The following is a 24610-nucleotide window of genomic DNA, read 5'->3' as shown; positions in this document are numbered from 1 at the left end:
AAGAATGGAAATAGCCAATAAATATTTCACAGACTGCTCAACATCATTACCCATCATGGAAATGCAAGTTAATACTGCTCCGGGATTCTACTTTACCTCAGTTTGGAAACAAACACTAGTGAGGAAGATGAAAACAGAAGAGTGCTTACACACTGCTGAACGAGAAGCATGAATGTCAGCATGGAGATTCTAAAAATAGGCAGACACACTTAAAAAAAAAAAGAACAACTATTATATCATCCAAATAAAATATTTTTTTCATTATATATATATATGTATATATATATATATATATTATTTTACAATACTATTCAGTTCTGCATAACAGCCACAGATTCCCTTGTTCTCCCCCTTCCTGCCCCCCTCCCCTTCCACCCAGCCCACCCCCCATTCCCACCACTTCCAGATCAAGGCCACCCTCGAGGACTGAGATCGACCTGATAGACTCAGTCCAGGCAGGTCCAGTCCCCTCCTCTCAGATCGAGCCAAGTGTCCCTGTACAAGTCCCGGGTTTCAAACAGCTATCTCATGCAGCGAGCCCAGGACCTGGTACCACTGCCTAGATGCCTCCCAAACAGATCAAGCCAATCAACTGTCTCACCCATTCAGAGGGTCTGATCCAGTTGGGGGCCCCTCAGCCTTTGGTTCATAGTTCATGTGTTTCCATTCGTTTGGCTATTTGTCCCTGTGCTTTATCCAACCTTGGTCTCAACAATTCTCGCTCATATAAACCCTCTTCTTTCTCACTAATTAGACTCCCAGCGCTCCACCTGGGGCCCAGCCATGGATGTCTGCATCCAGATTCCTCAGTCCTTGGATGGGGTTTCTGGCACAACTATTAGGGTGTTTGGCCATCCCATCACCGGAGTAGGTCAGTCCTGGCTGTCTCTCGACCATTGCCAGCAGTCTTTTGTGGGGGTATCTTTGTGATTTCTGTGGGCCTCTTTAGCACTTTGTTTCTTCCTTTTCTCATGTGGTCTTCATTTACCATGGTCTCCTATTCCTTGTTCTCCCTCTCTGTTCTTGATCCAGGTGGGATCTCCCACTCTCTTTCCCTCGACCCTCGCCGTTCATTGCTCCCACTCATGTCCAGGCTCATCCAAATAAAATCTTGAAGACATAGTGTCAATCAGATTTACTCAACAAGATGCCATAAATCACAGCATGGCAGTCTCCTTGCCCCTCACTGCGTTTGTTACCTAATTAAGTGGGTTCCCTTTCATTGTCTTTATCCATGGTGTTAGCAAGATATATGGACCCAAAATGATGAGTCAGGGAACAGCTGAAAGTTTAAATTGTTATTATAGTCACTGGCTTTTCCTTGACATCAAGATGGGCTATGCTTTTTACAGAGTATTAGAACTCTGACACATATTTATATGTGAGTATGGATAATTGAAATTTAAAATGTAAATGTGTTACATTGAACTTTTAGCTATCTATGCAGGTATCAGCAACTTTAAGATGACCCCATATAAAAACAAGATATGCTTCTACTTGGCAGGGCAGAGCGGAGCGGGGCAGATTATTCTAAAATACCTAGAATTCTCTCTTCCATCTCAGTGGCATCTGACCCCATCTGCACAGTTTGCTAGTTGAATTCTTACTGAAAAGTTCCCAAACTGCAGTGGCTATGTGATCTTACAATCAGGCTGAATGCTGAGCCAGTGTGTCCTCCAGAGATGAACCACAACAGCAGATACCTTGTTCCATTATATGTAAGGGAATGCACATACTTCTCCATAACAGAAACACAGGTAACAGCTGAACATAGATACTTTGAGGGAAGAGACCTAGATCACCACTGAAAAACTCTAATTTACATCTAAATATGCTTCCACACAATATGCCTTGCTATTCTTAATTAAAGAATTAAAGGACACATGTGACAATTACAATGTAAAATGTTTAAAAATTCATCAATCTAGCCTTAATTTCATTTAAAACTACCCTATATTTAAGGCAATATACACATTGCCCACAGCCAACACCATATTATATGGAGAATAAAATAAGTTATTCTTTATTAATATATTTTTCTTCAATGTAAGGAGTCTGGACAAATTGTTTAGTAAGAAGCACATTTTATAATTCCCATTTGACCTATTATGCTTTTAACAAATTATATCCTTGCCAACATTCAACCATCAGAGCCTGGGTTACATAAACCGTAAACCAACATCCAAGGACAAGCAGGAAAGTCAGGTATTCTTCCTACAGAAAACAGCTACTTTGTATTTACTTGGACCTTGTATTATTAAACGATTGTCTTATGTGCACCATAAATTAGATGACATCTTCACTTAGGATTAAAGTGCTACAGACCATTTTTAGTTTACCTAATATGACTTTTCAACTATCATCTGCTCTAGATTCACATGCTACAGAGCCACACACTAATTTTAAAGAATAAAAGTCATAATAAAAATGGATTCTTTTACTAAATTACTTAGAAAAATTTAAGTGCCTTTTCATATAGGTACTAGGTATATATTGGCTTTAAAATGTACATTTAAATATCTATAAAATTCATTAAAAGAACATAAACAGATGGCCAATGGGCACATGAAAAAATATTCAGCATTACTAATCACTTGGGAAATGCAAATCAAAGCCACGATGAGACATTATCTCTTTCCAGTTAGGCAGTCTATCATCAAACAAGACTGAAGGCAGCCAGTTCTGGTCAGGATGCAGAGGATAGGGAAGCCTTGTACACTGTTGATAGGAATGTTAATTAGTACCACTACTGTAGGAACATAATGAAGGTTCCACAATAAATTAAATGTAGAACTTCTATATGGCCTACAATCCCTCCCCTGGGTATATAAAGAAAGGAAATTAAGTTAGCATGTTGAAGAGACATCTGCACCACTTGATTACTGCATCACTGTTCTCAATACCTAAAAAAAATAGAAAAGTAACTTGATAGTTCATCAGTGAATGAATCAATAAAGAAAATGCAGACTATGCAGTGGAATGCAATTCAGTCATGAAAAATGAAGCCTGTCATTTCTTGCTATAAACTGGGTAGCATTGGAGAGCTCAGTATGAAGTTAATGAGACACACAACTCCACTCTCTGTGGAATCTGAGTTGTGAATGGAATGGGGGTTACCAGACATTGCCAGGAAGCATGAGGCTGACCCAGAGGTACCAGTTTAGACATAAGCAGCGTGTTCCATTACACTGGCCACAGTGTGGTGAATATAGACAGAACAGTGTACTGTGCATTACCAAAACTAGAAAAAAAGATTTTAAATGATTTTATACTGGAGAAATAACAAACATTAGCAGGTGTAGATGTGCATACTCTGATTTTTTTTTTTTTTTTTTTTTTTTTTTGGTTTTTCGAGACAGGGTTTCTTTGTGTAGCTTTGCGCCTTTCCTGGAACTCACTTTGGAGACCAGGCTGGCCTCGAACTCACAGAGATCCGCCTGGCTCTGCCTCCCGAGTGCTGGGATTAAAGGCGTGAGCCACCACCGCCCGGCTAGCATACTCTGATTTTAAAATTACAGAGATATGCATGTATATAGGCATCACAAAGCATGCTACATTAATATGTACAATTGTATATTTTCATGCACCAGCTAAAATTAATTTAATACAATTTTCAAAAGGTTATAGAAAACTAGCACTGATCCTTGATGTGGTTGGCAGAGAGAGAGTGAGAGAGAGAGAGAAAGAGAGAAAGAGAGAGAGAGAGAGAGAGAGAGAGAGAGAGAGAGAGAGAGAGAGAGAGAGATATGGAGGAAAAGCTAAAAACAGAGGCAGAAGTAAGATAGACAGATGAAGGCTAATGGCGGGAACAGGATGAGGAAACATGGAGGGGAGTGAAGGGGGGCAATACTCAGTGCTCTATATATTTACCAAACATGGGGAATGACATTCTTAACGTAGAACAGGAAAAGAAAACTTATCTCTCTTATTTTATATGTTTTAAATTTTTTCTATTAATTTAGATAGATAGATAGATAGATAGATAGATAGATAGATAGATAGATAGATAGATAGATGATAGATAGATAGATAGATAGACAGACAGACAGGTAGATGATACATAGATGGTGTGTGTGTGTGTGTGTGTGTGTGTGTGTGTGTGTGTGTGTGTGTGTGATGTATGTATGGGGATACTTATCACAGTGTGTGAGTACAGATCCAGAGACAAAGCTGATTCTTTGCATCATGTAGGTCCCAGGGATTCAACTCAGTTCATCAAGCAGCTTTAGCTACTGAATAATCCCACTAGTCTGAGAAAAGATTTTCTGATATATCCTAGAGTGAACAAATAGTTCATGAAGTAGCTCAGTTAGGAAGTTGAATTCAATTTAAATTGAATTAAATTCTGTTGTGAGAATGAGGGCCTGAGTTTGACGTATATCAAAAAAAAAGAAAGAAAGAAAGAAAGAAAGAAAGAAAGAAAGAAAGAAAGAAAGAAAGAAAGAAAGAAAGAAAGAAAGAAAGAAAGAGAGAAAAATCCAGGAGGAGTAGTTGTGTGCTTCTAATCCCACCCCTAGGGAGGTACAGAAAGGGGAACTCCTGGGGCTCACTGGCTACCCAGCCCAGCACCTAAAGCAGGCTCACTCCTGGAGAGTAAGAGACCACTCCTCAAAAAGAGAAAAGAAGAAGGAGAAAAAAAGCTTCTGGTAAGTTAACTGGTGAAAAGCTCATGCTGCTTTTTCAGAGGACATAAGTTTGGCACAAAGCATCCACATGGCAGTTCACAAGAGCCTAACTCCAGCTCCAGGGGGTCTGACATCCCCCTCTGGCCTCTGAGGGCTCTGTTCACATGTGCACATGCAAACACACACACACACACACACACACACACACACACACACACACACACACACACACACACACACCACATACTCACACAGGCACAGGCACCGGCACACATGCACATGCACACGCACACATGCACACACATGCAAGCACTTGCACACAGAACAGTGAATCCAGAAAAGGCTGCTCACAGCCCCTCCTCTGCTAGCTGTCTCTGTCAGATGATGTAGGTATGAGGTCTACACTCTCACTATACAGGGAGGCAGTGAGTCTGCTTCCTCTGCCCTAGTCTCACTAGAAAGCCATCTTCTCCTACGCAATGCTGCACAAAAGCTTTCTGCTGATGTTTTAGTTTGAAATGATAGTCTCAGTAATGGTTTTCTCCATCAATGCCTGCGGTTTACAAAAATGGATTGTAAAAGTGAGGAAATTAAACAAAAATGCAGGAGGAGAATTAGAAGAGCATCTTCAGAGTATTAAGGACTTTTTAAAGCCTGTTCTTTATAAAGCTAAGGAAAATATGACTTGCTTTTCTCAGGTATCCACTGTTGATATTATTTTATTCTGTCACATGCAACAGCTTCAAAAAAAGGTCCATTCTCTTCTTATTTCTGACAACAGTCAGATGTCAGAGTTTCCAGTGCTCTGGTTTTCTTTCAAATATTGAAAAATACTCATTTACCTTCTCTTAATATACTTCCCCACAACAAGAAGCTGAGATTTCCTGACATGTTTGGGCACACACATGCATACACACAGAGCCTGGCATGTAGACACATTTAAGCAGATTCACCTGTCTTGTATTTATGCCTTTTGTTCCAAGAGCCTATAAATAATTGTGCTTTGGAAAAATAAAACATCAGATACTTCATAATCTAAAAATCCAACTTGTCTCCTTCAGAAGATATTTGCATCCTAATTTATAGTAAATAGCTTCCTCAAAGCATCTGCTTTGGAATGAATTACATGTGCTTCTTGTGGCTATCATCTTGTAGTCCCTCTCCTAACAGTTTGAGATCTACCTGTCTGAGAGTGAGAGCACTCAGTGGAGCAATCCACAGCTGGAGAGGATTAGCTTGCTGCTGCCACTATCAGCAGAACAGCACGAAGCAGACAGTTCATTTTACAGAAACTTAATGGAGTGTATGGCACTGCTGTTTAATACAAGCACTGTCAAGGCGTCTAAGCAAAAAGTCTCAGCTGTCACCACTGACAAGCTGAGTGGAATTATTTGTCACAGGAGACTAGATAAGCACCATGAGAATGGGGCATGGGGCTGCCACTATATATCTCCATACAGTAACTAGAGACAGCGTGCTCAGGGTTGTCACAGCCAGATGACAATGGCACAGTCCCCAAAGACTTCTCATCATGTGAGATGGATGTGACTTCAATATTCCACACTTAGCATCTAAAAGGTCAGCCGCATATGAAGGTTTGGTATCATTTCAGCACATCCAGAGAAGGTATCAAAAATCCACATATTTTAAAAATGAGAAAAAATAAAAACACACGTATACTCACATATATTCATATAAATAGCATAACAATGTCTGAGTTGAGTTGTCTCTGATTAACTTTTGTCTTTAAAATATGAAAGCCACTTTGATTTCACTATAATTAAGAATGTGTAAAGGCTGGGGCAATGACTCAGTGACTAATTGTGTTCAGTGTTCAAGCAATGAAGACCTAAGTTTGGAACTCCACATAAAAACCAGTCATGATAGTGCATACCCATAATAAAAGCTTGGGAGGAACTAAAACAGACAATTTCTAACCATGCAGTCCAGACAAAAGGCAAGTGTCATGGTGAGAGAGAAGAGAATACAAATGAGGGGTATAAGCAATTGAAGAGGACACCCCAGCAGGACATCTGGCCTGCACACGTACCCAGAAGGAAAAGGCACCCACATGCACTGGACACACACAGAACATTTACACAAGTTTCCACAGAAGACCTGGGAAGCTGAACATTGCTTCCCATGAATACATGTTTGCATTCCTATTGCTCTATTCAATTAGAGAACTAATTAAATTTGTAATATCAATAAATAATATTTTCTTTGACTATGAAAAAATCCACCATTTCACTTTAAAATATGTCTTGTGTACATAATTTAACACAGCTCTAGTAAAATGTCAGTTTTTCATGAAACATGGTTTTAAAGAGTGAAAATAAAAATAAAAGCTTCTAAACACAACCCACTTGATGAAAAGAGTAAGGAGAAATGCCCCGAGCTTGGGTTGCACTAACTCAAAGCATACAACTAAAGTTTAAAAATAACTACATGGGTTCATTTCCACTTAAAATTCTTTCAAGTTTCCTTAGGTTAATTGTTGTTTTCTTCTGAGTAATATTTACAAATGGCTACTTGGAAAATTAGATAACTAACATTTTCAGGACAAATTAAGACCATTATTTTTAATTTTTATTAAGTTTATTGCTTCATTCAATGTACTTATTGAAAGCTAAGTGATAAACATCGAGCTACTTTCAGAAATAAAAATAAGAGACAGTTTATATGAAGAGAATAATACATAAATTATTTACACGAACAGACAATAATATAGAGATGAGATATACACAAATAAAAACTATGACCAGAGAGAAATTGATGAGCTCTCCAGGAAAACAATCAAATAAACAACCCCACCCCCACCCCACCCCCACCCCCCCACCCCCCGCTGCCAGATTGAAGTGATGGCTCCAGCTCTGTTCAGAGGAAAAGTGGTTCAAGAGAAAGTTCCCAGCTGTGGCATTTGGTGGGAAACTCCTCAGAATTCTCAAATTGAAACAAGTAGATATCTCATACTTAAAAAGCCCAGAGCACAAAATATAAATTATAATTAAAATTACAAGCCCAATTCCTCTTTTCCTTTATCCAGAACTAGAGAAAACTCAGTATAACCAGGTTTCTAGAGGATAAGATGTGTTTGCAAGGTATGCAAGAGAGCAGATAAAGACCCAGCTGTCCTCTCTGAGTTCTGCAGGCGGCCCTAAGCCTACCCTTCACTGGAATGCAGAACAGACTTCAGGACATCACCCAGGGTTTTCTAATAAGAATCCTCCATTGTGTCTCAACTGCAGAAGCAATAGCACTTACACTAAACTTCTGAGGGAATAGACTTCCGGTATGTCTAAGGCAAAGGCTGTCTATATGGCCAATGCCTGAGGAAATCCTGGCAACCAAGTCTCCACTGAGCTTCACTGCCCCAGTATAGTTATCGTTATTATTTTAAGAATTAGGCTCATGCTGTATGAACAGTGTCTAAATATTCTTTTGTAATCTTTTTTTTCTGCTTCAAATCTCTTTATTCTTGTATGCCTGCTTTATTCTGAAATGTATAAGCCATTTTATGCTTTCTGTTTCAAGTATTCATTATTTTTTCCTTTAACTTTCATTTTCCCAGGGTCACTCCAGTGCATTTTGGTGTTTGTTTTGTATTTTGTCACTAGAAATAGTCATGCTTATGTGTACAATGTCAGCTGCATGCTGTAATTCCTAAATACAGAGGTCAGACCTGGGTATATTCTCAGTGCTACAAGACACAAGTTATCATTCTTCTAGAAATGAAGTCACACTAAGAGGCATTAGAAAAAGGACAGGTAGCTGAGGACAGGTTAAGGCTACTAACAGAGGCATTTAAAACCCACAGCCAGGATTCAAACTTCAGATATATATATATATATATATATATATATATATATATATATATATATATATATATATATATATATATATAATTCATTGGCAAGGCATTTCTTTGGGGCCTTTAATAGGAAAGATGTATCTAACACACCACTGGTTATCTTAATTTAATGCTGGTCATGAGGTCCACAAAACAATTTTAGAGTTAGTGAGAGAAAGCCTTCTAAGCCATGTTTCGTGAAGTGAGAGCATGTTTGGTGAAGTGAGCAAATGTACAGCTAAAATATAGACAAGATGAAAAACACAGAATCCCCAAAAGAACAGAATACCCAAAAACATATTAAGGTAGTAGCTATTAATGAGTGGGTTCTCGACCATAAATATCACTAAGAAATTTGAAAATCTGTGTACATACAGTTGAGGAAAACGAGACCAATAGTGCACAAAAGTATGCTGAGACAAGATGATCACAGACTTGGACTAGAGAGGCCCTGTAATTCAGGATCACGCACATGTTCATATACAATGAACATGTTGGCATGTTGGCTTTATCAAAAACAGTTTCACTAAAGCAGCAGGAACAGGTTAAATGGTGGAGAGAAAATATGAAATATTAGAAAACAAAAAAAGTGAGAATGCAGAAGACCAACTACTTCGATTGCATTTTAAATGTAAAGAAATGTAATTCAATAGGAATCTGTCAGTTCTGATTAGATTGTTTTTGTTCTTTTCAATAAGGAGCATCTCGTGATGTATTAGGTTAAGGTAACAGAGGGACAGCAGCTGATGTATGTATGAAGGAAAGAGAGTGCTGTACAGTAAGGCAAACAAGCCTGAAGAAAAGTTTGCAGAGCTAGAGAAGGGTGGGAAGGGCTGGCCATTCAAATGAAAGTAATAATCATTCATTTGCATGATAAAACTTTCCCCTGAAAGTTACATTTCTTTTTCCACTCTTGCTGCTCATTGGCCAGATACAACAAAGATCAATCTGTAAGAGACAGAGGTGAGAGGAGGAAGGGAGTCAGGAGGGTGGGACAAAAGATCAAGGAAACTTGGGTGTGAGTTGGATGGATAGCCTGGCTCTGTCCAATAAGAGCTGGATGCTCATGGTACTTCAAAACTTTACATTCAGTGCTAGAAGATGGTCGCAGAAAAATTGCCAAAGCAAATATATTTGTATCAAGGAAACAAGTAAACAAGGTATACTACTATGGACAGTTGATTATTAAAACTTATCAGCATGCCTTAGAAATGCTATCAGGTAGTGAAGCAATGAAATGAGTAACTGTACTTCATCAGCAAAACTTTAGGAAGAGGAACTTCGATCTGTAGCAAATACCTATGAAGGAGGACTTGGAGAGCCTCACAACAGCTAAGTAGCATGTGGTTATAATTCAGATAGAAGCTCAAACTCAACTCCAAGTTTCCCATTGTTGCCTTATCTTCAAAGCTATTTAGATGCCTGCTTTATATATATATATATATATATATATATATATATATATATATATATATATATACTTTATGTTGCTCTCAAGGTCATCTGAATGAGAACTTCTAAGGAAAAACAGAAATCTCTATGACCTCTGCACTTCTGATTAGCAGGCAACTCTGTAATACTGTGCTGCCTCACACTGCCTCTCAGGACCCTGCTGTGACTTACTGGCCTGAGTCCAGAGTCACAGCCCAAGTCAGGAATGAGAATTGTACACTTGGCTAGCAGCATCTGTGTTAACCAGTGATATATAAGATACAAGGAAGAAAAACAGTATATAGATGCTGGGGAAAAACTGCCTAAATAACACATCATTCTCAACAAGTTCCTTAGTCAGGATGCCACAAGACTGTGTACCATCCCAACAACACCCACAAAAGGATTTCGTTCCTTTTTTCCTCCCTCCCTCCCTCCTTTCCTTCATTCCTTCATTTTTCATTCCTTCCTTCCTTTTTACTGTAAAAAAATTGTTTTCACATGACTTTTTTCTCCTCTTTCAGCTTCTCCCAAATATTCCCACCCAAGTCTATGCCAGCCCATAAATAAAATTAATTATATAATAAAAATATTTATTTAAAAAACAAACAAACAGAACAGAAATCAGAAAAGAAAGAAAGAAAGAAAAAAGAAACACACACATATACACAAAAAAAAACCCCACAAAATTAGAAACCAAAATATACAAGCTAAGGACCCAAAAAATAAACAAACAAAAAACACCCAAACAAAGCTATACTACACAGAGAATCTACAAAAGCACCATTGAGTTCACTTTGTGTTGGCCATCTACTTAAGTGTGTTATACTACTTATGGAAAGATGGAAAGACGACCTGGGAGAGGTGCTTGCAACCTATGGAAGGTACATTTAGGATAAATAATGAAGAGTTTAAACTCAATGGTTCCATATTCCTACCATATACCTAGGATATTTTCCTTTATTAAAACTATAGAAGAGCTGGGCGTTGGTGGCGCACGCCTTTAATCCCAGCACTCGGGAGGCAGAGGCAGGCGGATCTCTGTGAGTTCGAGGCCAGCCTGGGCTACCAAGTGAGCTCCAGGAAAGGCGCAAAACTACGCAGAGAAACCCTGTCTCAAAAAACCAAAAAAAAAAAAAAAACTATAGAAAACAAGGTTTAATGCCAGTGATTACATGATTGCATCTTCTAAGGAAAGTAAAACTGAATAAGGACCTTTTCCCCATTTAAGCTACAATGTAAGACAACTGGTGAGACAGAAAGGAAAAACCTCAGGATATCTTATTAGCTATTTGTAATCTAAAATAAAAACACCAGATGTATTTACACATCCATGTTCAAGGATCACCACAGTAAAAGGAAAAAAAAATACAAATCCTTTATACTTCTTGATAAACTCTAACAGCACTGACTAGTTCACTTATCAGAACCCTCATGACTCTGTCAGTCCCAAGTGTCTTTGAGCATCAAATGATACTCAATATTAGTCAAAGAAAAAGAGGCCAAGAGGCACAGAAGGAGAAGATGGATAGTTTCTGGGAGGGTCTGGAGGAAGAAATGGGAGGGCAGAGACTGATATAATTCTATTTCAATTTATATTATCTGTAGCATATCTATAACGTCAATGTGACTTTGAAACATTGCTCACCCAGGATTCCTACTTGAGGAGCTACGCTGCTGCCTTGGATAGGTGTTCCACAATAGCTAAAGCTGTGCTTTTGACGAAGACAGACAACTGCGACAGTGAGGAGACAGAATGAGGTCACACACATGAAGGACCGTGAACAAGAAAATGAACTAATCCAAGACAGGGCACGCACCAGGGATCTGTGGTTCCTGGGTCCGAGTGTTTTTATTAAGTAATGGTGTCATGATCTGATAGTGACATCTGTGGTGACTATGCTATTTGAATAAGAACTAATATCCCATACACTACAAAATCAACATTCTCTCTTTTCCAGGAAAGGAATGTAGCAAGAAGGTTTGGCTTCGAATTATAGTCCTGACTGTGAGTTTTTAAGTAAATACACAAACTGTGCCTCAGTTTTTCCATTTGTACAACAGATACTGCCTTTCTCTAAAATGGAGGCTGAATTACTTAAAACCCATTAGCCATCTGGAACATGTGTCTGGCAGACATCAACATGCAAACATCTGTTTGCAGGTGTTCCGTACACTGCTGAAGAAACTGTGACCATGGACTTCATTATGGAATAGATGAATTATAAAGGTATAAAGGGAGATAAAGCAGTTAAGAATTTCTTAGCATATACAGGTTAAAAATCAATTTATATTCCAAATCTGACACTTTATGTGCACCAACCTGACACAAGTATATTACATATGCCTGACCACATTTGACAGAGCACAGTCAAATTTTCAGGTATGCAACACATTTTTGAATTTATATCCATAACATAGAGAAAACTTCCTCTTCTGTGGCAACATCTGTTTTCAGTCCCACTCAGATTCTGCAACCCATAAACATGCCACTGTGCTGCGAGGTCACCAAGAACATTTTCCCCTAAACTAATAACATACTCTCTCTTTGTCTCTGTCTCTCTCTGTCTCTGTCTCTCTCTCTGCATATTTATATGGTTAAGTGCTTACATAAGAATATATATAGATATATACATATATACACATACACACACACACACACACACATATATATATATATATTTACCGAAAATAACTTACATGAGAATATGTATAAGAAAATTATTACTTAGTACCGGCATAAACTTAAACTTGAAAATAACAGTGGTGCCACAAGTGGACTACTGATTTTTCACATGTGTGACAGAGATAGTGACACATTTGCTTTCTAATGACGGAATGTACAAAAATATTTCCTATGCAGAAAGTTATGAAAAAGATTGCATAAAATTTCCTTCATGGTATATGTCAAAGGTATGTATGAAACAAATGAATTTGTGTGTAGATTTGAATTTGATGCCCCAAATATCTCATTAGATAATGCAAATACTTCAAAATCTGAAAAATATATCCAGAATAATATACTTTTGGTCCCAAGCATTTGCCATAAGGCAGACTCAACATCCATGGAGTCATCATCAAAGAGATAAGAAATATATGTGATTTTTCTAGATTGTCCCTAGCAAAACATACAGACTCTGATTATGAAAGAATGGATACTCTTCAGCCCACTCACTTGCCAATGCATGCTTGCTTAGAGTCTAGAAAACAGGTAACCAGAGAAAACAGAAGCTTTGTGGGTCATTTTCTGAATTCACATGGCAAGAACTGTCTTACCTAATCACACTAAAATAGTTTGAGATGATGAGATGCCTCAGTGGGTCAAGGTAATTGAGTTTAATTCCTGAGCTCTACACTGTAGAAGGACAAAAATGACTCCTCCAAGTCACACATGGCTCACTTACGCTTACATGCATGGAATTCAAAACATTTAAAAATAAAATAAAATCTTTTGTTAATGAAATTACCATTGCAGGTATAATAAAGAAGAGTCATAATAGATACTACAGAGATGGATTGCCCCTAGCCCCCAGGGCTACACAGGCTGTGGGTTTGGGGACATTGACTTCTAGATAAGTAATGGTAACATTGGGAGATTTCTGTTAGTGAAACACCAAAATAGATAACTTGGCTGTCCTTAAGTAATTTTTTCATGTTACACTTTCACATATTCTATCTAGAGCATCAAGTGTATGTACTCACTTGTAATACATGACATACCTCCTAAAATGTAAATGGATGTAAGAGGAAAATCTCAGGCTATCAAACACGATCCGTGTGAGCAAGTCCCTGACGTTCCCCATGGCTTGTCCAATTATATCTCGGGTACGACTTTTTCAACATAGCCCAAAAGCACAACTTTCTTCTACATATTCCAAAAAGAAGCAGTCCCTACAAAAAGTAAACTTCCACTAGTCTAAAGAATGGAAAAGTCCACGCTACCTTTCCTCAACATCACACTCACTAAGATCACCCAGTCAGCTAACATACATAATGAAGATTTGAGGAAGATTCATTATTAAATGAAGTATGTACTGAAATCTCACACAACAATTACTCACTAGTTTCCTTAAAAGTAAAATTAAATGAGCATCAAAATGTTTAAAATGCTTTAAAAAAATCTCAGTGACAAATTCTTAAGTCTTACCATAGCATATGATGGCTAAGTAAAGCTTTGAAAAAAAAAAACTAGAAAAAATTCAACACTGTGATTCATAAACCAACTGATCAGATGAACAAAACACAAGCAAATCAAGCGTACCCTGTGAGGTACCTGTGCCGTCGTCGTCTATGCTAGCATTTCTTTGTGACACAGGAACTGGAATGGGCTGGATATTTAAAGATTGTAAAAAACAGAAAAAAGAGACAAGCAGAGCAGCCCTTTTGACAACAGTTGAAGCTTCTCAAAGAGCTTCACGTGGGCAAGTGACACTGTCCTTCTGTCTTAGTCCATTTGCCGCATCCTAAGATCAGGCACCAAGGTGAAAAAGATGAAGGGAAGTTTCATTTTTATGTCCATCTATCAGGTGTTCTACCAACCTCAAATGACTTTCCTCTGCTCGAATCAGTAGGCATGGCTCTGACTTCACTACACTTGTGGTAGACAATTACTTTAAAAGCTCATTCTAACATGTTACTACAGAGTCATGCAATGGGAAATCTTTTCACACTCTGCTGTGATTTGTCATGGACTGTCCTTCTCTGTTTGTCCATCCAACACAAACACTATTCCCTGTTTGATAATCATCCTCACCTTACAGACCAAGAAATACATACAGAGGGATAATTTGAAAACAGATCCAACTGTTAGAAGATCAGTAGAAATATCATGGAGACTTGTTTATCTCAGAATTAATGCACAGAGTTACTGTGGAGGAGCCTTCAGTTTGTCTACCTCCCAAGCATCAACCAAGGTCCTTTAGAGTGTCAGTCTCCTTCACAGACTTCAGATAATGCATAGAGCCTGTAGCATCGGGGAGAGCGCACTTGAAGAGAGATGTTATTCTGCCTTCTCCTCAGCCAAAGCTGTTGTTTCTGTGGAGGTACTATTGGGAGGGGGGATCTGTTCACCTCTCTGGATTCCGAAGCAGTAGGAACTGTGGAGAAAGGAAACACATGATACTAATGGAAAGCTGGATTTATTTATTTTCCTTTCATATTGACTATGTCCTATCTAATAATGCTACTGCAGGATTATCCCAGTCCTCACTCTAGCAAGAGAAAGTAAGGACGAAGAGCACCATTAGCGTGCCCACGCCGTTGATGAAGACACTGGTGCTGCATGACTGTCAAGAAAAGAGTGGGTGAACAAAGGAGCCCAGGAGACTAGAGCAGAAGGATCCAGCCAGTATCCTTTGTTCCTTCAGAGTCCAGCCATTGCTCTAGTTACACCACATAACAATTATATGTAAGAATCACATTATATTGACATTCGGTTTTATTTGATATTGATAAAATCAATATAAGGAGCAAAAATTAACTTCTCCTTTCCATGGGTCTTTTACAGCATGTGGATAATTTCAATTTATGATTAGATTTATAATTTTAATTTGCATCAAAAGAATATAAGCAAGCAAAGCTTTTCATATTATCTTTTATAAACTGATATTAGATGCTAAATGTTACATCATTTTAAATATTACTTCTTAAAAAGTAGGTTGATAACCTTGTGCTACTACTCGACCTAAATTATGTTTTACTACATTTTCATGTCTCACATAAGAAAGATCTACTTAGCTTATTATCAAAATATGTCTTTACAACTTCACATGGAAAATATAATTGTGGTTAATCAGTGTAGGGGAATCACAAGAAAAGGAGGCAGACAGGACCAGTTTTTCAAGAAAGGAACATTGCTTCTCTTCCTTACTTTTTCTATTGTTACACTTTCAGGCACTGTTGGAAAAACCAGCACAAATATAAAGCAACAAGTTATTTTGTCCCTTGATAATTAATGTGAAAATAACCAAGTGTGTTAAAAACATAAGTCAAGCAAACAGCGGGATTCTCCATTCATGGCATATTAAAATATGTAGACAATTACTTACCTAAAAACACCCTATGAGGCAATGCCAACACAGGTAGAAGCCAGCAGGAGCTCTTGCAGCTAGTAATCTAGGGTTCATTTTCTACCAGCTTACCGAAAGTGATTATCCTCAGTAATGAATTTTTAATATTTTAATTTATTGATTGATTTTCATTTGTTTTTTTTTCTAGTTTCCTAACACCATTTTTTTTTGTTTGTTTGAAATGAAATTATCTTCAGAGTATTTTCTCCCAGCCAAGACATAGTTGCTCAAATGCCCTGTTGTCTGATCTCATTCACTGCTGAAGTGACTAAAATTCCCTGAGTGGCAATTAGTGACAAAAGCCTTTACAACCTACATAACTTTCAAGCCAGAAATTTCTAGAAATGTGCTACAGAAATGTATACATAATTAGGGGTAAAGCTCAGCAGTGGGGACTTATTTCTAACATTATAATAATAAACAAGAATTCCTATTATTTATCACTAAGTGGTCAAATCAAATGAAGTACAGTGAGGATCAGTAAGCAACACGACTGTCACTTAAGATGTTAAATTAGAATATAGCATTTGGCCCATCACCAATACTGAATAAATAATAGGGCAGTCTACAGATGAATAAATATTACTGAAATTTGCAATGGTATTTTAGGTTGCTTAATGTAGTATTTGTTAGTCATGAATGTGTTTATATGTAAAATGCTTTAGTTAAGAATGGCAGAGAACATATATATGTATATATATATATATATATATATATATATATATATATATATATCTACTCTAAGAGCTTTCGTATATTGTCACTCATTTGATCCTCCTACCAGTCCCACAGAAAGATTATTAGAATCCCCATTCTGAGGCCTGCAAAGTAAAAGCTGGTCATAGTCAATGACACACTCAAGGGTGTTTTCCTCAGCAGAGGAGAAGCCAGGACCCAAATTTACAGCATTTGTCTCCAGAGTCTGTGCTCCAAAACCAAAACTGGACTTGTCTAGAAGCTTCTTCCAACAAGAATAATGTGATTATTTCTAGTTACTAGATAATTGTTATTTGCTCATCTTTTTATTCCCTTTTATTCTAGAAAATGAGTGATTTTCTAGAATGAAAATGGAGCAAATGAAAAATGATAAATGAACATGCTATCTTTTGAATGAACAGTGAGCAGGGATGACAGTCCCATGTGGTTTATGACTGAGAACTAGAAACCCGGAGTGAGGAAATAGATCTGACATCCTCAACCTCATGGTTTTCCATGGTACCAACTCGACTACAAATTCAAGCAATGGATTCTGGACCTGGACATCTTTCAGGGTAAAAGAACAACAGTGTTGTAAGCTACCAATATACTCCTTTGCTCTCACCCATTTGAAGTCATTTTATTGATGCATATTTTCTCCTCTAAGGCTAGCATAACATTTTTATACTTACAGCCTGCCTTTTCCAAGAAGATTAGAATTGGTATTTGGGGGATTTCTATGACACAGTAAGCCCAACTGGTGCTCCTACACAGCCTAACACGGTAGCTCTCAACCCTGGTGACTGGATTGCTGCAGAGCCTGGGTTGAGAGTTTCACAGCATCATATTATAGCTTGTCACATGCTGTAATACTTCACTGGTCAGAATCATACCAGAGAATGAAATGGTTTAATTGCCAATTTCAGTGATGTTATATGCATATTGTTATATACCTGACTAAACCCAGCTTTGCAATTTCAATCAAAATGAAAATATAAATGTGAATAATGAGAAAGTGTTATTGAATATGTCAATGAAACATGAGATTTGTGAAGGACCACAGAGGTAAACATGAGAGTAAAACTGAAGAAGTGAGAGAAGTGGAGCTCTTGAAGTGAATCGTCATAAGCTCATTCATCAAATTGAAACTGTACCTGACACAACTTATGGTGGCTTTTAAACAAATGATTCAGTTTTAATGAAAATTCATGAAAGACAAACAAAAGCCAACAGCAAATAACAAATCTGAAGTGACAAAGTTGTAATATCTTCCCAGTGATGGTTACATTTAACTGCCAAGTAGACAAATTCTGGAATCATGAGGGGAAGGAGCCTCAGTGAAGGACAATCTGCAGACAACTGGGTGGGGGATTTCCCCAGTCTCCTGGATGGAGGTGGTAAGAGCCACACACTGGGCATCGCCATTCACTGGACTCGGGTCCTAGACTGCAAAATGGGGCATGTGCACTAACAGGAGCATGCATTCTCTGTCCCTGACCATGGATGACAGCTTCAACTTCCTGCTGCCTTTACTTCCCTACCACAACTGACAACTGGAACCATGAGCCCAATTAGCCTTTCTCCCCTAAGTAGCTGTCAGATGCTCATAGCAACAGGAGAAATAACAAGGAAAGCAAACAGAACAGCATGTCACGAAAGACACACATCTGCACTTAAAACATACACAAGACTCCAAACCACTACTTGTGAACTCCCCAGAGATCAAAATGAAAATAAATTTTAGGTCCTAGCATGAAAATTTAGAGGCAATTTTTTCCCCAAGGAGAACAGTAGTGAGAGAAAGTAACAGGAAATCAAATTAGAAATGAATAGGTCAGCCGGGCGGTGGTGGCTCATGCCTTTAATCCCAGCACTCGGGAGGCAGAGGCAGGCGGATCTCTGTGAGTTCGAGGCCAGCCTGGACTACCAAGTGAGTCCCAGGAAAGGCGCAAAGCTACACAGAGAAACCCTGTCTTGAAAAACCAAAAAAAAAAAAAAAAAAAGAAAAAGAAAAAAGAAATGAATAGGTCATGTTCACAGGTTCATACATACATGTTTTTACATAAAAATGAGAAAAGAAACCTAAATAATGAACATAAAATTAATAAAGTCAGTGGTGGGGAGGAACGAAGGCTCGCCATAGACTATACAGTTTGTAGTTTCTGCTCCATCCCCACAGGCGCCATGCTCTATAAATGTGTTCTTTATATTTACATACAAAAATACACTTATTTTTAAGTGATTTTATTATTATTATTAATATTATTAATATTATTATTATTATATTACCAAAGTTTCCCCTCCCTCTTTTCCTCCCAGCTCTCCCCCTCCTCCTCATCCCTCAGATTCATTCTTCCTCCATTTCCCTTCAGACTGGGGCAGGCCTCCCATGGATATTAACGAAACATGGCATATTAAGTTGCAGAAAGACTAAGCATCTCCCCTTGTATTAAGGCTGGGCAAGGTGACACAGTATGAGTAGTAGGGTCCCAAAAGACAGCAAAAGAGTCAGAGACAGCCCATGTTCCCACTGTTAGGAGTCTCACAAAAAGATCAAGCTACACAACTGTAACATATATGCAAAGGGTCTAGTTCAGTCACATGAGGGCTCCCTGGTTGTCAGTTCAGTCTTTTCAAGCCCCTATGAACCCAGGTGAGCTGATTCTATCAGTTTTCTTGTGGTGTCCTTGACCCCTCTGGTTCCTACAATCCTTTCTCCCCATCTTCCACAGGATTCCCAGAGCTCTGCCTAATATTTGGCTGTGGGTCTCTGCCTCTGTTTCCATCAGCTGCTGGATGAAGCCTCTTTGATGACAATTGGGCTAGGCACCAATCAATGAGTATAGAAGAACATCATTAGGCTTCATTACATTGACTATTTTTGCCAGTAGTGTTTGGTTCTATCCTAGGTCTCTGGGCTATCCAGCCACTGGGTCCTGGCCATGCAGGCAGTGTCAGGGGTGGGCTCCCTCTCACGGCACGGGTCTCAGGCTGCACCTCCCACAATTTCTGCTCCACCTTTACCCAGCACATCTTGTAGGCAGGACAAATTATAGGTTGAAGGTTTTGTGGCTGGGTTGGAGTCCCAATCCTTTCACTGGAAGTCTTGCCTGGTCATAGGAGATGGCCAGGTTGGGCTATGCATCCCCTATTGCTAGGAGTCTCAGCTGGGGTCGCCCATATAGATTCCTGAGAATTTCCATTGCATCAGGTTTCTACCTCACCTTGTAATGCACCCACTTTCCAGTCATCTCTTTCAGCACTCTTTCCTTCCATCCCCCACCTGATCCCTTCTTTTTTTTATTTTTCCTTTTTTATTTTTTTTTAAATTTTATATAAGAGATTTTCTAGTCATTTTACATATCAGCCACAGGTTCCCCTGTCCTCCCTCCTCCCACGCCCCAGCTTTCCCCCGAGTCCACTCCCCATTCCCACTTCCTCCAAGGCAAGGTCTCCCCTGGGGAGTCAGCCCAGCCTGGTAGATTCATTTGAGGCAGATCCAATGCCCTTCTCCCTGCACCCAGGCTGAGCAAAGTGTCTCAGCATAGTCCCTAGGTTCCAAAAAGCCAACTCATGCACCAAGGACAGGTTCTGATCCCACTGCCTGGGGGCCTCCTAAACAGTTCAAGCTAATCAACTGTCTCACTTATCCAGAGGGCCTGATCCAGTTCCATGGGGGCTCCGCAGCTATTGGTTCACAGTTCATGTGTTTCCACTAGTTTTACTATTTGTCCCTGTGCTTTTTCCAATCGTGGTCTCAATATCTCTTGCTCATATAATCCCTCCTCTCTTGCTGATTGGACTCCTGGAGCTCCACCTGGGGCTTGGCTGTGGATCTCTGCATCTGCTTCCACCAGTCACTGGATGAGAGTTCTATCATGACAGTTAGGGTGTTCAGCCTTCCGATCACCAGAGTAGGTCAGCTCAGGCACTCTCTCGACCATTGCCAGTAGTTTATAGTGGAGTCATCTTTGTGAATTTCTGGGGACCTCTCTAGCACTCTGCTTCTTCCTATTCCCATGGAGTCTTAATTTATCATGATATCTCTTTCCTTGTTCTCCAACTCTGTTTCTGATCCAGCTGGGATCTCCTGCTCCCCTAAGCTCTCTTTCCCCCGACCCTTGCCACCCATTACCACCCCTCACCCCCAGTTCACTCATGGAGATCTCATCCACTTCTCTGTCACTGGGTGATCCCTGTGTCTTCCTTAGGGTCTTCTTTACTAGGTAGCCTTCATGGAGTTGTCAGTTGCAGTCTGGTTATCCTTTGCTTTACATCTAGTATCCACTTATGTAGCAGGAATCTTAAAAGGTCTTATTAATAAAAACAAATCTGAGCCAGGTATTGGGCTGAGTGATGGAAGATCAGAGAAGCCACAATTTTCTCACCTCGCCAATTCCTCAGCTGATCCTGTTTCCTCAGACTGGAAACCTCTGAATCCTCATCCAGAATGGGTCTCAGCTGAACTGCTTCTCGAAAGACTAAAGCTTAACCAGCTAAAAGCTTCTATTTCCTGGTTTTCATGCCTTATATACCTTTCTGCTCTCTGCTATCACTCTCTGGGATTAAAGGCTCACTTCTTGGGATTAAAAGCATGAGTCACCATGCCTGGCTATTTCCAGTGTGGCCTTGAACTCACAGAGATCCATGCCTCCAGAAGGCTAGGATTAAAGGTGTGAGTGCCACCATTTTCTAGCCTCTGTATCTATTGGCTGTTCTGTTCTCTGATCCCAGATAAGTTTATTAGGGTGCACAATATTTGGGGAACATGATACCACCACACACTTATGAGTGAGTACATACCATGTTTGTCTTTATGAGTATGGGTTACCTCAGTCAGGATGATATTTTCTAGTTCCATCCATTTGCCTGTAAACCTCATGATGTCATTGTTTTTCTCTGCTGAGTAGTATTCCATTGTGTATATGTACCACATTTTATTTATCCACTCTTCACTTGAAGGGCATCTAGGTTATTTCCATAATGCTGCTATGAACATAGTTGAGCATGTGTCCTTGTGGTATGATTGAGCATTCTTTGTGTAAATGCCCAAGGGTGGTATAGTTGGGTCTTGTAGGAGATTGATTTCCAAAGTGGCTGTACAAGTTTGCATTACCACCAAGAGTGTAGGAGTGTTCCCCTTGCTCCACAACCTCTCCAACATAAGCTGTCTCCAGTGGTTTTGATCTTAGCCATTCTGACTATACAGTCTGTAAATAATGTAAGTCTCTGTGCGTTTATTTGGGTCTGAGTGGCTGCCAGACCAGGGAGGATACAGGAAAACTTCTGACCATATGTTACGCTAATAACAGACTCCCCAAACAAGAAATAAGGTTACAATAGCTATAAAAATAATATGAAATGCCTATGGTTATCATTTCAAAGATGGGAAATCTAATGAACACTGAGGGGTGAAAATGGAGAAGACACATGTACAAGCAGATAGAGATTCCCATGTTTGTAGACTGGGATAATTTGTATTAAAATGTCCACATTACTTGGAGTAGCCTACGAGCTCAATGTGATCAATATCTGAGGTAGCAATAGCATACCTTAGAGCAGCTGCAAAAACTCCTAGCATTCCTGTGGAAGCACAACATAGCCTACATGGATAAACCAGCCGCAAGGAAGGAACTAAGCTATAGGTAACCTACTACCCAATTTCAAAACATAGCACAAAGCCTCACTAATAAAAACTGTGTGGTACTGATACAAACAAAAAAGACACAGACCAAAAGACAGAATAAAGCAGACAGAAGTAAATCTACATATTCTATATATTTATAGAGAAATGATTTTTACAAAGGCAGAAATGAAAGTTTCTCCAATAGGAGAAGTACATGATAACTAAATACATGAAAAATGTTCAAACTTACTGTCAAGGAAATAGAAATCAAAGCTATAATTCTCATCATTTTATCCAGTTAGAATGGGAGTGATCCAAAGAGACAAAATAGCAGACACCAGGAAAGACACTGAGAAAGAAGCACTCCTAAAACACTGGTAGTAGATGTTCTGGGAGCTCCACCTCAGCCCCTGGCACCCTGGCATCCCTACACCCAAATAGTCTGGAATGTTCTGGTGGAAAGTCCACCTCAACTCCCCTCCCCCATCTCTTTCCCCAAACCTACCCCTTCAAAGCTCAAAAACACAGCTCCTCCCCAACAGAAGCTCAAGGCCACTCCCACAGGGTATTTAAGCTATATCCCAGAAAACAGACATGTGGCTTTCAGGTCTCTTTTCCCTGTCTCCTCTCTGGGAGGGCTGGAGAATTACCCAGGAATGCTTTACCCATTAAACTGGGGCTTTTGTAATTCGGTCTGATTTGGTCTGATTTGGATTGCTTCATTGGCAGAGAGGTTTATGGGGGAAAAAAAAAAAACTTTCAGTAGAGTGAAAATTGGAAAACAAAATCAGAACTAACATGGTAGCCAATAGTCTCAAACTATAGGAAATAAGTACATTGAAGAGATGTCTGTTTACCACAGAATGATTCACAATAGATAAGAATTTGACTGAATATCATTAAAGGGATGAATGAATTTTATAACAAGGTATACCCATATGCATTTGTGTTCATGTGTATTTATTAATACAAACAAACTCACGTAATACATCTCTATCATTCTATATATGTATATACAATAGATTAATGTAAATATTTATATAGAGAGATCACACTATTAAATATCATAGTATTAAGTCATTAGTAATAAAGCCCTTTTATCTGAATATATGATTCTGGAGGAAATTATCTTAGGTAAAAATAAGCTAACCACAGAAAGACACACAGCACATCCCCACACAGGAAGCTGGAGCCACTGACCACAGAGCAGGGCACATCACTCATCCCAGACAGTGGAGAGCATGGAAGTGGAGTAGGTGGGACGTTCTTTAGAAGAAACAAAACAGCTGTTCAAAATGAGGAATGAATTCTAGTTTCTGTGGTCCCTTAGAGTGGCTACAGAAAACAACCATTTCAAGTATTTTGAATGACTTTGTCACAAGGATAAATCTGGGGTACCGATGTGCACTCTCTCTGAGTTAGTCATTAACCACTACATATGTTTCATCCTGTGATTCTGTGATTACCTATTTGTGTTTAAAAAATAAATTTGAAAACAAAAATAGTAACCCAACAAAATGTAAAATATAAATTTGAGAATAATAAAAATGATAGCCTAAATGAAAACTGCTTTATGTTGTAAAATCCCTTTCACATACTTATGAAATTAGTTTATAGGAAGTTAAATTATATACAAGATCTTCAAAACATACACTGTGTCTGCTTACATGTGCATGTGCTGCCTCTTTTGTGTTTATCTGGTTTTTCAAGACATACATTTTTGATTAAGAAAACACTTTTTTTTGTCTTCTTTGAACATAACCTTTTCTGTAAACTGCCACATGACTAGTTTTTTAAACCTGTTATGTCGTTCTCCCTACATCTAGCTCCACTTGGAACATTGTATCTTAATCTGTAAGCATCCTGATGAGTGTGATTATGCCTATGAACTTAGCCTATCAGCTGATCTTAAAATATGCTCTTTTAAAATAGTGATCAATCACTGAACAAAATGCTCTAACAGAGTAGTTGAGTTGCACTTTCCCATGGGAATTACAATGCAGTTTTCTGTTTAGTAACTTGGAGTTATAACTCAGAAGTAAATGTGGTCGTTCTGGTGTGTCTATTGTATACAAAGACCTAAAATATATGAGAAGTTGTTCCATTTCCTTTAAAGCCTATGTTAATTTCAACTGTTGAAAGTAAGTTCCAAATACTTAAAAAAGAAAGGACTTAAGGCCCTCCTTTTCCAACCAATTTGTGGATTATAGACAAGGCTTTAAAGGAAAGAAAAAGGAAAACCATACCACCATTCTACCTCTGTATATGCCAGAGGTACAGCATTGCTAAACCCGTAAGGCAACTGCCAAAATCA

General features: G+C 38.8%; 1 protein-coding gene across 1 annotated transcript in view; it reads right to left on the bottom strand.

Moving 5' to 3' along the window:
- The window catches only part of Naaladl2 (N-acetylated alpha-linked acidic dipeptidase like 2), a 1286850-nt gene that overhangs the window by 1134234 nt on the left and 128006 nt on the right, over window positions 1-24610 (bottom strand). The gene's annotated exons all lie outside the window — the stretch shown is intronic.

This window comes from Peromyscus maniculatus, chromosome 6 (genome assembly GCF_049852395.1).
Source record: "Peromyscus maniculatus bairdii isolate BWxNUB_F1_BW_parent chromosome 6, HU_Pman_BW_mat_3.1, whole genome shotgun sequence".
In the NCBI taxonomy this organism is placed as follows: Eukaryota; Metazoa; Chordata; class Mammalia; order Rodentia; family Cricetidae; genus Peromyscus; species Peromyscus maniculatus.
The sequence above is the reverse complement of the archived record's forward strand: the minus strand, read 5'-3'. Positions and strand labels throughout refer to the sequence as shown.